This window comes from Callospermophilus lateralis, chromosome 14, assembly GCF_048772815.1.
Source record: "Callospermophilus lateralis isolate mCalLat2 chromosome 14, mCalLat2.hap1, whole genome shotgun sequence".
NCBI classification, from domain to species: Eukaryota; Metazoa; Chordata; class Mammalia; order Rodentia; family Sciuridae; genus Callospermophilus; species Callospermophilus lateralis.
In genome coordinates, this window is record NC_135318.1 from 54,805,674 (window position 1) to 54,822,398 (window position 16,725).

The window sequence follows — 16,725 nt, forward strand, 5'->3', positions numbered from 1 at the left end:
ATGTGTATTACTCAATGTCCCTACCCTGAGTGACGCTCTCTAGGTCTTCCTCTTCCTCTGAGAATAATCTGCAAGCCATTCACATGGCCTGCAAAGTCCATGCATATTCTGGGCCCTGTCCACAAACTCATCTCTCACTGCTTCGGCCCCACTCCTGTGGATTCCCCTCCAACAACATTTTTCTTCTCTAATACATCCAACTCATACTGATAGGTCCTAGACACTTGCTTTTCAACCTGCATATGACAATCTTCTCCCATAACTGCCCTGACTCATCAGACCCGAGCTCAAATGGCATCTCCTCAAAGAGATGTTGCTGAGCACCCTGGCTAAAATAGCATCCTCTTCTTACCACCATTTTTCTTTAATCCACCACCCCATTCATCTTCTTTGACTCTAGACCTGCCACGTTTCATTCTCTTTTATCTTGTTTACCTCCTGTTTACTTTCAGTGTCCTCCAATGAAATGCGTACTCCTTGAGAGAAGGCAACGACCGTCTTACTTACTAATGGATCTCCACTGCCTAGGACGGAGTCTGGCATCTAGCAGACACTCAATAAATATTTTCTTAACGATAAATAAATAATGACTGGATACATGAATAAATTACTGTCCTCAAAAGTTAGTGAGTTGAGCCTGGCATAGTGGCACATACCTGTAATCCCAGAGGCTCGGGAGGCTGAGGCAGGAGGACAGCAAGTTCAAAGCCAGCCTCAGCAAAAGCAAGGCACTAAGAAACTTAGTGAGACCCTGTCTCTAAAAAAAATACAAAATAGGGCTGGGGATGTGGCTCAGTAGTCAAGTGCTCCTCAGTTCAATCTCTGGTTATCCATACCCCCCCCCCAAAATGTTAGTGGGTTGGGAAAATTAATACAGGTATCATAGCATGAAACAATCCAAAGAACACCAGGTTAGGAGCCAGAGGACTGATAATTTTGAAGCAGATGGCTATGTACTTCAAAATATTTTATAGTAATCCATCTACATTTAGTTAGGAAATTGGGTAGCTGGACATGAAAATATAGTAACAATCTAAAGCAGCAAAGGACCAAAGGAGAGACCTCAAAAAAGGAGGCCATCAGGTCAGCTTGGTTCCATCATGGACCCTTACAGAAGAGGTGAGGTTTTCACTGGGCCTGGAAGACTGGGTGGAAGGAATAGAAATAGAAGAGAAGAAGAGAATCTAAATAGTGGAGTTGAGTCAGCAAAGCTGCAGAGGTGAGAAAACTGAAGATATAATCAAGGCTTAGGAACAGATGCTCATCACTCAGGGTATTTTAATTTAGGAGACTGGGTCTCCACCATGCCCAAACAGTGGCTTCATTCTCAGTTTTTAAACACACTCAGATTTTAGAAAGAGGCTCAGCAATTTCCAGCAAACATACCTTCCAAAGTGCAGTGCTTTGTATTATATAATGGGTTAGATGTATATTGGCCTCCCCTGAGACCAAGGCCTGAAAGATAATCTGAATCGAAGTCCAAAATTTGTATTAGTGTCTCTCTGGCAAAGTAGAAATTTAAAGAAGGCAGCCCTCATGGAAAAGTCAGAGTCTTGTACACAGAATAGACAAAAAGCTATGGAAAAACCTTTTTTTTTTTTTTTTTAGTTCTTTGGTCTAATATGTTTAGTTATACACAACTAAATAACATGTTCCATCTGCTGTCATCAAGCCAGTCATAAAATTAAAGAAAAAAAAAAACCCTCACAGAATTAATTTTCAAACTATGAATGCTTCCAAATAAATAATTTACCTTTTTCTTAGGGTAGTAATCATTTGATTGGGCTGAGCATGTGAGTGCTTGTGTGTGTGTGTGTGTGTGTGTGTGTGTGCACGTGCATGAACCCCAGTGTGATGAATAGCATACTGCTACAAAGATCCATAGGTAAGAAAAGGACTTAGAACCCAGACAAGCTCCGACGACTACAGGGGGTGCAATCAGAAGTACCCTGAAGAATAAAGAGGAAGTTCACTGACTCCAACTGTCCCTTATTTGAATGCAGCTTGGAGTTTGATCTGGAAAAAAGAGAGACACAGGATTTGATTCAGTTTTTTTTTTTTTCCCCAGAAATGATTCATTTCTTCTTGGTGCACAGCTGGAAACACATGGAAAGAGGTGAGTGGGTTGCTGCAGAAGGCTCAGTTGGAAGTCATTTGCTATTGAGCTCTTAAACTGTGGATTTCAGACCTCCAGGCCTGAGGTGGGGACCTAAGATAGGCAACAGCCAACTTTAGGGTGTGGAACCAACCAGTGGGATTCCAGTGAAGCTTTTCCTGGCGAATTCTCTCCCTAAATCTATTAGCCTGGCAAAGTGGAGGCTGCTTTCAGGGGGGACTGACTTGATGAGTCACCCAAGCTGGGTGGCCTTTGGTACCTGAAGTCCTCTATTTCAGAAAAAAATCTCAGGGCTCCTGCTGTTTATAATATCTACATATTTTCACAGGCTCAAGTAAGTTCCAGATGATCACAGATGATCCCCACAGTCAGAAGAACCCATAGTACATTTTTACTTAAAGAAGAAGATGAAGGAAGATAAGGAGAGAGGAAAGCAAAAGATGGGGAGAGGGCAGAAGAGAGTTTTCATTTACACGAAGTGGAAGGGAACACTTTAAACAACCAAAACAAATTCAAAATGTGCTTTCACGGTTTGTGTCGGGTTGCATGTACTTGGCAATGAAACCCTGCTATCTCTAACTTTTACTTAAAATGATGGCTGTGGTGCATGTAATATATGACATCAATTCCCCAATCTTAATCAATAGCTCCACAATGATGACAAATTGGTCTATCTGAAGGTTGCCATTTAAAGGTTCTGCACTACTATTCGATCAATCCAACTGCCCGACTCCACCCACAGCTACCTTTTCAAACACAGTCTTGATAGGGCTTATTTACTAATAAATTGCCCTGATATTATTCCCTGAAAACTCTAGTGAGCCCCACCTCCAGACCTGTGCTCCCAGCACTTCCCCTTCACACAATGCTCTCTCTCCTCCCCTGCACACTCCTCTGCACTCATTTCCCACTCTCTTCCCACTCTTCTACACTGCTATAGCACTTGTTGATATCAATTAGTTCCTAGTGTATGTCTCTTTTATGGTCACCTATCGTTGCCCTCGATGGCAGAGATTACAGCTTTAGGCTTCTCCTTCTCCTTCTCCTTCTCCTTCTCCTTCTCTTCTTTCTCCTTCTTCTTCTTCTTCTTCTTTTTGATACCATGGATTGAACCCAGGGTAGGGCTTCACCACTGAGCCACATCCCCAGCCCTTTTTTAAAAAATATTTTATTTAGAGATAGGGTCTCACTGAGTTGCTTAGGGCCTCACTGAATTGTTGAGGCTGGCTTTGAACTTGCGATCCTCCTGCCACAGCATCCTGAGCCACTGGGATTACAGGCGCTTGCCACTGTGCCCTGAAGCTTTATGCTTCTTGATATTCTTATCACTGATGAGACATGCCATTCATATTGGGTGCTCAACCCATTAATGGGAGCACTGAATACAAAAAAAATTTTGGACTTGGTACTGGGACAAATTTCATCTCCTCTGATCCCTCCTGTTCCTGGCTCTCACTTCCAAACTTCCACCAGGCGCTATCAGTTCTGCTTCCAAATAACAAATTTAATCCACTTACTTTTCTTCCTCTTGCGGCCATTGTGTTAGTGGATATCACCATTGCCCACCCTCCACCTCAACAACTAAGAAGTCTTCTTGTTTCTCTACTTACCTTCCATCCCCCACACTGCAACAAAATTATTTTTGGTTTAAAGTAAACCAGATCATGCAACTCCATTGCTGAAAACTTTTCTGTATTCCCACTGTGCTTAGAATGAACTGCAAACCCCTGACATGGCTAGAACACCCAGAGTGATGTGACACAGGCCCTTTCTGCAGCCTCCTCTCCCCTTTTGCACTGTACTACTGCCACACTGGCCCTCAGACAGTTTCTAGAAACGGCCGAGTGTTTGCCCAACCTTCAGGGCCTTTGCCTGGACAGTTATTCAAGCAGGAATCCTGTTCTGGAGGATTCTCAAGTGGGCTGGCTTCTTTTCATTTCTCATGTTTGAACGCTTTTTTTAAAAAAAATTATTTACTTATTTTAATTAGGTATATATCACAGAATGCATTTTGGTTCATTGCACACAATTGCAGCACAACTTTTCATTTCTCTGGTTGTACACGATATAGCGTCGTACCATATGTGCAGTCATACATGTACCTAGGGTAATGATGTCCATCTCATTCCACCATCTTTCCTGCCTCCACGCCCCCTTTCCTTCCTCCCCTTTGCCAAATCAAAGTTCCTCCATTTTTCCCATGATCCCCCATTATAGATCAGCCTCCACTTATCAGAGAGAACATTCGGCCTTTGGTTTTGGGGGATTGGCTTACTTCCCTTGGCATGAAATTCTCCAACTCCATCCATTTACCTGCAAATGCCATAATTTTGTTCTCTTTTAATGCTGAGTAATGTTCCATTGTGTATATATACCACAGTTTCTTTATCCATTGAAGGGATCTATTGAAGAGCATCTAGATTGGTTCCACGGTTTAGCTATTGTGAACTGTGTTGCTATAAACACTGATGTGGCTGCATTACTATAGTTTGTTGATTTTAAGTCCTCTAGGTATAGACCGAGGAGTGGGGTAGCTGGGTCAAATGGTGGTTCTGTTCCAAGCTTTCTAAGGAATCTCCATACTGCTTTCCAGAGTGGTTGCACCATTTGCAGTCCCACCAGCAATGTATGAGTGTGCCTTTTCCCCACATCCTCACCAACACTTATTGTTGCTTGTATTCTTGATAAAAATTGCCATTCTGACTGGCGTGAGATAAAATCTTAAAGTAGTTTCAATTTGCATTTCTCTAATTACAAGAGATGTTGAACATTTTATATATATTTGTTAATTGAATGTATATATTTTTGTGAGAAGTGTCTGTGCAGCTCCTTAGCCCATTTATTGATTGGGCTGTTTATTTATTTATTTATTTCTGGTGTTAAGTGTTGGGAGTTCTTTATATGTCCTGGAGATTAGTGCTCCATCTGATGTGCGTGTGGCAAAAATTTGCTCCAAAAATGTAGGCTCTCTCTTCACCTCATTGATTCTTTCTTTTGCTGATAAGAAGCTTTTTAGTTTGAGTCCATCCCATTTATTAATTCTTGATTTATTTCTTGTGCTTTAGGAGTCTTGTTAAGGAAGTCGGGGCCTAATCCAACATGATGAAGATTTGGGTCATATTGGAACTCTCATGTCCTGTTGTCATAAAGAAATTTCTTATCACCTTATTTAAGGTATTCCCATTTACCTTATTATTATCTATTGCAGCATCCTGTTCATTTCCTTTATGGCAGTTACAAGAATTCCTAATTACCTTGTCTATTATCTGTCAACTTTATGAAAGAGTATAGTTGATGAGCTCACCCATCTTTTTGTTCCTTATTCTATTACCTCTGTAACCACTAGAACACAGCATCTATGCATAGTAGATGCTCACTAAACAGCATTGGAAACCTTTACTAAATAGTGAAGGTCAGTTGGTGAATGGAATCACAATGAGAATACTTCCATTTCTTTCCCTCATATTACATGCTATTGCTGTCATACAGTTAGCTATTCCATGTTATAGACACCTTATTACATTATTATTATTACTTTTAATAATCCATTGATATTTTTAAAAGATTCAGTTAATAAGAAAAAAAACTATATATATTCACCTATGTAGTTAATGTTTCCAAAGTCTTTGTTGTGTTGTGTAGGCCTCTATTTGGTATTGAATTCTTTCTGTCTAAAGGATTTTCTTCAACATTGTTGTGTAGTAAAGGTCTTCTAATGATAAATTCAATTTTTGGATGTCTGGAAAAATTCTTCATTTTGAAAGCTATTTTCACTGGGTATTGAAGACTAGGCTTTGTTATTTTAGAATTTTAATGCTGTTGGTCATAGTCTTCTTGTTTGCATCATTTTTAAGAGAAAATTGCCATTATCTTTGTTCATTTTTTTCTGTGGCTGCTTATAAGAATTTTCTTTATCAATGATTTTGAGTAATTTAATTGTGATGTTTTGGAATTTTCATTATATTTCTTAAATTTTCTTTTTGTTTCTTGGTATTGGAGTTTATTGAGCTTTTTGGATATGGGAGTTTATAGTTTTTATAAAATTAGGATTTAAGTCATTATTTATTTCTTCAAATATTCTTATATTCCATTCCACCCCCTTTCTGAGAACCCCAATAACATATTAACAAGGCTACTGTAAATTATTCTATAGTTAACATAATCCCATCACTTTTGAGTCTTTTCCTTCTATTTACTTTAGGATAGCTTCTATTTTTATGTATTCATGTTCAATAAACTACTTCTACATTGTCTAATATGCTGTTAATACCTTCAAGTGTGCTTTTGTTTTCAGGCATTGTAGTTTTCACTTTTAAAAGTTTGATCTGGTCCTTTTTGCATATTCTGTGATTCTATTACTATGCCAATCTTTCCTCTAGCTTCTTGATCATATGGAATAGTTATAATAACTATTTTCAGTGCCTTCGTTTTCTATTTCTAACATCATTGCTAGTTTGGGGTTGATTTTGATTAACGGCTCTATCCTCATGATGTCATATATTCTACCTTTTTTTTGCATGCTTAGTCGTTTTTTATTGGCTATTAGGCATTGTGAATTTTGCCTGGTTGGATGCTGGCTATTGTTTAATTTCTAAATATATTCTTGAACTTTGTCCGGAGATGCAGTCAAGCTATTTGGAAAGTTTCCTTTATTGATGGATTGTATTTAAATTTTGCTAGGTCGCCTTAAGCCTGGGGCTATTCATTCCCTGCAACTGAATCAAGACTCTTCTGCAAGACTCCATCTAATGCCCCATGCATGAGAGGTTTTCCCATCTGGCTAGTGAATATGAGCACTAACCATTGCTTTGTGTGAATGCCAGGTACTGTTCCCTCTAGTTCTTTCCTCTTCCTGGGGAAAGGGGGGTTCACACAGATGGGATGGTCAGCATTCAGCTGAATACTCAAAGAGACCCTTCTGGATCTCTACAGTTCTCTGCGCAGCATTTTCTTCTCTGGCTGTCTGTTCTGTGATATCCAGCTGCCTTGAGCTCCCCAGATCCTCAGCTTCATTCTCTCATTTCAGGAGTCTGCTTTCCTTGTATCACAGCCTAGAAGTTTTCTTGAGCTTGTGAGCTGTGGCATCTTAAGATTCAACTCATTTGTACTCATCTCTCAGGGATCACTGGCCTTTAGTGTTTGATGTCCAGTGTCTTGAACCTTTTTGATTTCTTAGATTTTTTGTTTTTGTTTTTGAAGGGAAAATATTTCTGGTTCATTTTACTCCATCTTGATTGGGAGTAGAAGTCCCATGGAGCATATGAACACCACTCGTATCACTTCCTCATCAAGCTACCTGGAGAGCAGTTCTAATGGGTAATAAAATGGTAACCAGGCAGAAAACAGGGGAAATTTAGAGCAGGAAGAATGTCTGATGAAGTCTCACACTCTAGTTATGCTAGAGTTGGTTATTAGGGAAAGACATTGGAAATCATCTCTACTAATTACCGCCTTACTTGGAGTACATGGAATCGGCCATGCTAAATGAAATTCTTTTCGATGTTAGTGAGAACGAAGGTAGAGTTGAGCAAGGTGAAGACAAAACTAACCTCCCCCCCTGAGCCTCTTATCTCATTAAGTGATGTGACCCTCTCCACAAAGGAGGGTCATCAGCAAACACAACGGTCTGTGAGCGCATCACAGGATGTGCTCATTATACCACAAAGATAGAGTAGGGACCAAGCAATCACAGGGCAACACAGAAAATTGTTTTATAAGCCGACTTTTACAAATTGATTTCAAAACTGGGGAGCAATTACCATTAAGCAAAATAATTTGCTGGCCCGAAGAGGGTAGGGCAAGGCAGTAGGTCCAAAGATAACCTAAGCCATCATTAGAGAAATCCAGTTATTTAGTCAATTTTACTTATTTACAGGACTAAAGATTAATGAGTTCAGATACTCACTCAGACAGTAATTAGGTTTCAAAAACATACTATAACACAATCAATCATGGCTCTTGAACATAATGGCATTAGGGCAGAGCCCTCTTTCAGCTCCAGTTATTAGCAAGTGATTGGTGAACACTAGGCTTAAGCTGAGAGCCTACCCCAGGGCCCTGCAATAAAATGAAAGAAAACCCTTGATAAAGGAGAAACTATATGGTTTATCCTTTGTCCTTTGCCTAGAGGCTCTGAGACATTATGCACAAGGTATAGGACTCTGTAACAGAACTTCAAGATTGGTGGCTTTTCAAAGTACAGTTGGTGTTTCACTTTCAATATATCTTTACTCAAAAATCCAACTATTTGTACTCCTTTGAACCTAGTCTTTATGAACAGTTATCATTTTTGCTTAATTAAAAAAAATTATTTTCTTATAACTTCATAAACAGAGAACCCAGAGGTTTTGTTTGTTTGTTTTAATGAATACACTGCGACCTCTTGGCAACAAGGCAAAAAGCAGGAAAGTAAAAAGCAAAAGAGCTTTTAAAACAAGGAAGGAGTTTCTATCATCTGCTTTTCCTCAGCAAAGAACCATTTCTCTTGTCACTAAACAAGGAGGTTAGGGAAAGGCTCCAGTTCTAGGCTCATGGATTGAAAGGTGGAAAGAAGATAGGAGACGTGGAAAAGCAGTCACCACTTGGAACAATTTTAGATTGAAGGAAAAGCTGCAGAGATAATAGAGTTGCCACTGGACCCTTTGCTCCGTTTCCCCCAATGTTAACACCTCACTTTACCATGATGCATATGCCAAATCTGAGAAACCAACGTTGGTGGTGTCTGCCATGTTCCTCCACTATGGCAACATTCTTTGTCCTTCCCATTATCTAGTCTTTGAAAGCAAATCACTATGCCCAATTCCCACCCCAGAAGGAGGGAGCAAATTAAATTGGAGAGGCCATATCTACCTATATTATTTGGATTTCTTCCATGAGGAAGATTTGCCCCATCTCCTCCATTTTTTAAAAAATTTATTTAATAGCTAAATCTCTTCCTCTATTGTTAACAAATATTTTGTTCTAGCTGTTTTCTCTCTATATTAGAGTCTATATCGAAGTACACAGCATGCACAACAGCCCCTGCTGTGTTACAGGGACACTGGAGACCTCCTTGCAAGACACACATGCTTGCCCTTCGTGAAGCCACTGTGCAGAGTGTTGAATTTGTACTTTCATCCATCACATATTTTCCTTGATATTTTAATGGAAAGCTTGTTTCTCTGTAATCAGAGAACTGCTCCTGTCTATTTCCAGGCACTTCTTTTTAAAGTGTTACAGCGTCCTCTGAAGCAGTTCGTGTTTTTCCTACCGATGATGTAGGCTATGGAATTCATCTAAGATTGTATAAGCTTAGGCTCTGTATCCACCAAGTTCTAAGAACTGTTTGAAAAATAAAAATATAATATTAGTATCACTCAACTCGGCCGTTGTTTGGTTTCCATAACAGCAAAACAAAGGGTTTGATTGACTTTCTTTAAACTGATCCTGTTTCTGTTTCTATTGGACCCCAAAATCCTTTGACCACGTGAAAGTCCTTGGGAAAAATGAAGATTTGACAACATTTCTCCTACCTGACTTCCTAAGCCTTCCTTAAGGGGGGGGGGGAATCTCCCTTAAACTTTTAAATTCAGTCCTAATATGGGCAACCTCAGTAGAGCATCGGGACTGGCCTTTGATATTCAGTTTATCATAGGCCCAATCAATTGGCTTCCTGAATGAGCAGGACCAAATTTCTTGTGCCCCATCCCAGACTTCCTGTGAGTCATTAGTCCTGCACTGGTTTCTCACCAACTTTTCCAGGGCAGAGCAATATGAGACTCATGGGACCTCCTGCATTCCAGCTCCAAGAAAGAGTTCTGTCAACAGGCATTCATTTCAAGTTCGGGTAAAGGCATCCCCTTGATGTGTTACACTGCGTGAATATTGCCAATGCTAACATGTGCTGTGAGCCAGGCTTTCCCTGTACTGCCAACACAAAGAAGAATGTAGGAGCTCAGGGAGCAGGGTAGGGGACTTCCCTGTAGGATGCCCCTTGAGCCCTTGGCGCTGAGCCAGAGTTGCTCAGTATAAAGAGGATGCAAACCTTTTTGTTCTTATCCCTGTCCTGTGTTATTTCCCTGGTCAAGAACTCCTTGCTTCTTTCCTTCCCAATCTCATCCATCTTCCAAGGCCAAAACATTCTATGTCCTTTCGAAATGTCCCATATTTTATGGATTTCCATCCTTTAGAAGTTTTGAGCATCCAAAACATATATACATTTACTACATACTTTCTTGTATTTGCTGTTTCAAATGTGTTTCAATCCCACTTGTAAGAAGTGTGGGGTTTAAAAAAAAAATCATCCTTATTTTATCAGAACTTGCCGTTAAGATGTAAACACCATGAAGATAATTAAGATGTGTTTACTTATGGGTTGTGCTTAACAGACCAGAAGGATACTATGAACTCAATAGATATTTATTATACGGGAAGAAAAACAAAAGTCTCCTCACAGTGCCTGGTACATTGCCTGAATTTAATTGTAATACCAACCTCCTGGTTCATTCCTGTCCTCAAAGGGCTGAGAGTTACATAAGCTATAAGGTAACCATGTTGTTATAGTTTACATACAAGGTGTCCCCCCAAAGCTTATGTGTGAGACGATGCAAGAATTTTCAGAGGTGAAATCATTAGATTATGAGAAGTGTGACCTAATGAGCAGATTAATCCACTGGTGGATTAACTATGTGGTAACTCTAGGCCAGACAATCAAAATGAACCTAAGTAAGACTTCTGATTTTTGTTGTTGTTGTTATGATTTCACACTTGTAGAATGCATACGAAAGGGTAGAGAAATTAACTGTCTTTATTCTGGGTATGTCTGAAGGAAGTAGGTCACTGGGGTATAACTTTGGGGTTTGTATTTTGTCCCTTCTGCTCTTTCTCTATGTCCTGGTTGCTGTGTCCTGAGCTGTTTTCCTCCACCACATACCTTCCGCCATGTTGTTCAACCTCATCTGGGACCCGGAGCTATGGAGTCAGCCAATCATGGACTGAATCTCTGAAACAACCAACACAGATTTTCCTCCTCTGTGTGTTTTTTGTCAGGTCTTTGGGTTACACTGACAAAAAAGTTAACATGTGAAGCGTACTTCTAATAACAGGCAATTTTAAATGTCATTTTCTTATATTTATAAAGCCATGTAGATAACCCCCCCCAATCCTTTCTTATCTCATTGTCTGAGTAATTCTATGATATATGATATATGCCTAGTAACTGATTTCTTAACATTCTACTCTGGGAGAAAATAATGGAACTGACCCTCAATAGTTTTGATTCATTGGCACTAATACCGTCAAGCCTTAGTCATGAAAGAGCTAGCTGAATAAAGAAAGTCAATTTCTGTACCTTTTAATATTCGTTCTAAAAGAGTGAAATCATTACCAAAAAAAAAAAAAATCTTAAAAACATTTTTGGATTTCTAATATTAAAAACACAAGTACTTTCTTTACATATATTCTGTTTTTCCTGCTCCAAACATTGACCTTTTTCCTGGCCATAAGCAACTTCAGGTTAAGCATGCTCTATTTCAGGCACACTCATTTTTTTGTTGTTATTGGAGCTCTGTTCAGGTCTTCATTTCTGTCGATGAATCTAGGGAAATGAGAGCCATGGTATCAACAACCCAATGGATAACAGTAGTCATGTCACTGGGATTGAGCATCCTTCAAGACCATAGTCAAGAGGACCAGTCGACATGCACAGCAGGTCCACAGGTACAGGTCTCCAACAAGGAGACAGAGCCCTGATGGGCTTCCATATGTCTCCATTGTGCCTGGATATCCCCCCATTCAAAATTCCTCTCTACTCTCATATCCAAGGAAAATAAACTCAATTCCAAGGTTAATATATTTCTCTTTCTCGAAAAAAAAAAAAAAAATTAAACCCCGTGCTTACCTCAGTGGACACAATATCTGTTCACAATGGCCAATCATTTAGGTGAGTCTTAATTGTTTAAATTCTCTGCTGAGACCCAGAAAGTCTCCTCATACACAGCACTGGCCACAGGATTGAAGACTGAGGTCAATTCAGAGTTTCTCACATGTTGTCCCCTGCCTTCTGCCAGCCTGATGGGGAACAGGTATCCAGGGGGAGAGGAGGAGGAGGAGGAGGAGGAGGAGTAAAAAATGGGAGGGGTCAAGGCAGATCATTCCTTTTTAGGTGTAGAAGGCAAACTTCAGGCCACTAAATCCAAATCCACAACCAGATTGAGCCTCTGTACTGATTTGAGCTATTGCCCAACATTCTAGGCTTTAATATTTTAAGAAAAGTTTATTATGACAAGTCAATGACAGCACTTTTAGTAGGTCAATAAATCATGGACGTATCATATCACAGAGATGACAGCTATGTAAAGCATCACAGGAAACTTGATATTATTTCAACAAAATAGCAACTAGAGCCTTTTGGCACTTACTGCAATTTTAAGTCAAGGTTTAAAAATATGTTATTATTAATATTAGTGAATGGGAAATTTTCTTGGATAGAATACTGAGAAATGAAACAATTCATTTGTTTAGTTCAAAGTTTAGCCTGAGCTGGAATAAAGCATTATGTGGCGAAGGGCTTGCAAATGTGGCTTCTTATATTGATGTTCTGGTTATGTTTTATAATTTGCTAATATCAGGGTAGGGGAGGGAATGAAACCCAAACCAGATGAAAAATAGGATAAAAAGATTGTCGAGAGCTTTTCTTTCGTGGCCTCTTTCCAAGCATATGGAGAGAGAGGATATGTTAATTTTTTAATAAGGTTTGGGGGTATGGTAGAGTAAGAATTGGAGGCTGACCCAACCTTGTTTTGTTACTTCCATAGTGGAAACTTCGAAGCAGCTGTCAGAGCTGGGGTGACAGATGTTAGCGGTGAAGGGTGTAAAGGCAACAACTTATTCCTCCTTCCAAACTGTGAAAATTGTCCCAGGCCAACATTTTCCTATTCTGTTAGTGAGGAGGGCAGGGGAACGGCAGGATTAAGCAAGAATAATAAACCCTGATATTTGGATAGCACTTTCCAGCTTACAAAATGCTTTCACATATTTTATCTCACATGATCTTCAAATCAACTTTCTACAATAAGCAGCCTCAGCAGTGAATATAGTTCTGTTCACATGAGAAGGTGAGGGTGCAGGGAGACTGAATAGCTTGCTTCCCAACCTACATCACCGCCTGGGGTAAAACAGAACAATAACCCAGTCTCCCCATGATTAGTTCAGAGCTTTACGCATTTATCCCAGTTTTCATCTGGCTTGGATTTCTTCCCACCAACACACTGATATTAGCAAATTATAAAACATTACCAGGACAGCAATAGAAGAATAAGAAGCAATAGAAGAAGCTGCAACTCATTCCCCACTTACTTCTTCACTCCCTCTCATGCTGGATTTTTCAGTACTCCACTAAAGACTATGTTCATCTCGTGTCTCTGTATCTTTCAACCTCTTAACACTAGAATCCAACAGTTTGGTGGCCATGGTGCCTTGGTGCCATGGTCCTTCCAGGGAGAGGTGGCCCCTGACTTCTTTCTTCCTCATCCTGGCTCTTTTTCTCTGGTTTTGGAGGATGGCAGAGGGTTCTTCAACCTAGAGAGGGTTTGGTGTTCAGAACAACCCTTGGCGAGGGCAAAGGAGCTATTATAGCCTGCCCCTCAGCTCCTAGGAGATAGTAATACGGTATTCAGCAGGAGCCTTATCATTCAAGGCTGCTCTAATACTTATCAAGTTAAGGTGGCCCTTGGATTCCATGGCTTAACAGAGAAAAAGAAGGAACTGTAACTGAAATATGCTTAGTATGTCAATACACAGCTAGACACAAACTCTAATAGTCAAAGTAAAGTAAGACAACTTATCATTCCTCCCAATTTGTTCACTCTTCCAGTCTGTTTTGTGTGACACTCTACCCTCCAAAACTGCTCTGAAAAAAATCATTTCATGTAAGAATACAAATCTGTGTAAACACACATCAGCCCTGTGCCACCGTCCCACCCTCAGCCCCAGCCCTGGAGGTCCTGGCTTTCGGAATTCTTGGGCTCTGCAGTCTCTTCCTGCTAAACACAGCAAGAGTATCTTTTACTTTGACTTCCTTTTGTGGGCCCAGCTTGGGGAACAACCTGAAAAGGTTTCAGCATGTAACTGTCAACAAGGGAGCCTGCCAAATCTGAGTCCGAACAGAAATAAACCCAAATTGGCAGAGAGGTGGGGAGTGCAGCCATGCAATTTTATCACAGCCTGATCCTCCCCAGGGATCTATAAAACAGCTAACTCTCGGTGAGGACTGAAAAGCTCAGAGAGAAAGAGGCAGCACAAGAAGGGACTAGACACCAACAAGGTACCAGTAGTTTAAAAATAAATGAACCCAGGCATCCCACCAGAGGCCCACACTGAATCAACCATGGGTGCAGGACACCCGGGCTCTGATGCTAGCTCCACCTCCTGTGCATAGGAGGTTCATTTTACTGTGTTTCTCTTAATACAGATCTGTGAAATGGAAATGGAAATATTCATTGTATAGGGCTGTTCCTGATTTCCTAAAACTGGAAGCACTACATAGTGCTGTAGGTAAGAAAGAAATTTTTGAAGCCTCCAGAAAAGGGTTTACCTCTTCCTCTTCCTAATTATGTGACTTTGTCTATGTTATATAAGTTCTCTCAGTTCAGCCTTCTCAAAAGGGGATGATAATACCATCTTTGTGGGAATAGGTGCGTTGACTAAATAAGTTCATGCACATAAAAATACTTTGTATATGCCTAGCCTAAAATAACTGCTCAAAAAATGGGTTAGAAGAAGACACAAAAGGAAATTCAAATAAGATTAAATATGAAAGAGCTTGGAATAATATCAAATATCTTGCTGTCTTATAGTTGATCATAAAATATGTGCTATACTTATTAATAGTTGCATTTATGTATACCCAATCACCTGTTTGACATATATTACTTGATAAGGTCTGATAGTGTTGGTGTCATGTGATCTAAGCCTTTGCTATATATACTGTTGGTACTACCTTTCCAATCCCCTGTAATGGTCTTAAACATTCCACACTTTTGCCATGGACTCCTGGAGGCAAACTGTACCTACCCATGTCTTGACTTCGGATTTGGTCAGATTTGGGCCTATTGGAGTTAGCAAGACAGCTGGAAATGTGTTTGTACAGGGGACTTGCCCTTATGTTTCTTCCATCACCATAGGAATAGTTCCCAGGAGCCGCAGTTTTCAAAATGACAAGAGATATATGAAGCAGACCTGAAACCAACCACAGATTAAGTCAAGTCCAGCCAAACCAAAACCAACCAATGAATATTTGAGCAAGATATAAATGTTTATTTTTGTATGTGACTAGATTTTTCGATTTTTTTTTCTTTTAGGGACCATTGCAGTGTCAATAACTGAATGATTGAAGAAAAAACAAACACTAGTCTTTAGAGGTAAGAAGGGAAATTCCTGGTTTCTCCAAATATCAACCTTCCCTGAAACTTCTGTTTTGAGTGGCAAGAATAGAAACCTCCGGAGGGACACGGTTCTATGATACTCTCTCTGCTCAAGTGGTTAAAAAAAAACTTGGGTTATTTTCTGATGATTCTCCCATAATATTGGGCCAATCTCTGAACAGTCTGCTTGTGGATTGTTTCTCATTTAGTCTGTCGGGTCAACAGATAACACCATGAAATCTGCAGAATGAAGGGCCCTGAAAAGTAGCTTTTAAAAGTAGTTGAGATCCAGAGATGAAAGGGATCAAGGAAATACAAAGATAAATCTGTTTTAGGTCTCCCAACTACCAAAGCTCCCCTTTCTGTGTTGATCTCTCTCACCTCCCAGGAAACCAAGGTGTCTCTCCACTAAGCAGGCACACGCAAAATCTGCCCAGGCAAGAATCCAGTATCAGTCAATTAATCCTGGTTACATTTAAATCTATATTACTTCTCCTATGAATACTCTCATATCAGGCCTATATCTGGAATTGTGAAATGTGATGTATTTTCTGCAATAACAATAATAATAACCACAAACTACAATAAGCATGGGAAGTTGCTAAGTGATTTTCTTGGGGGAGGGAGGGAGGAAAAGGAAAGTGTCCCCAAATTCCTGAAAATGTGGCACATATAGGCACCTTTTACTAGATGATTCAAGTATTTAAAGTATTTAAAGTATATTCTACATATTCAGGGTGTCCTTTAAATTAACATTAATTTAAAGGATAATCTTTAGCATCTTGTTTTAATAGTAATCATTTTGAAGGTGTGTAACTGACACATAGAACAAAATGGAAGGAATGGCTGTTAAAAAAAGGGGGGGGGTCCTACCTTCAAGAACACTCTGTAAGACATTAGGACAGACAAGAGTTACCATCTTAGGGAGCCTATGCTGCAAATGCATGCAAAGTCCAGAGAGTGGAGCTTTCAAAAGACCGGTGGTTGGCAAAGTTCTACCAGGCAAAGTTTTAAAATCTTCAGCATAAATGTAAATCTACTTAACTAATAGTATTGACTAATTCCCTGCTCTGTCTTATTATTCATTTCTAAGGCCATGTTGGCTCATTTTCACAGTATCACTGAAACAGGCACCAAACATTAGGTTATTTACGCTGGGATGACTGAGGAGTGGAACTATAGAAGAAACCACACCTGCTGACTCCTTTC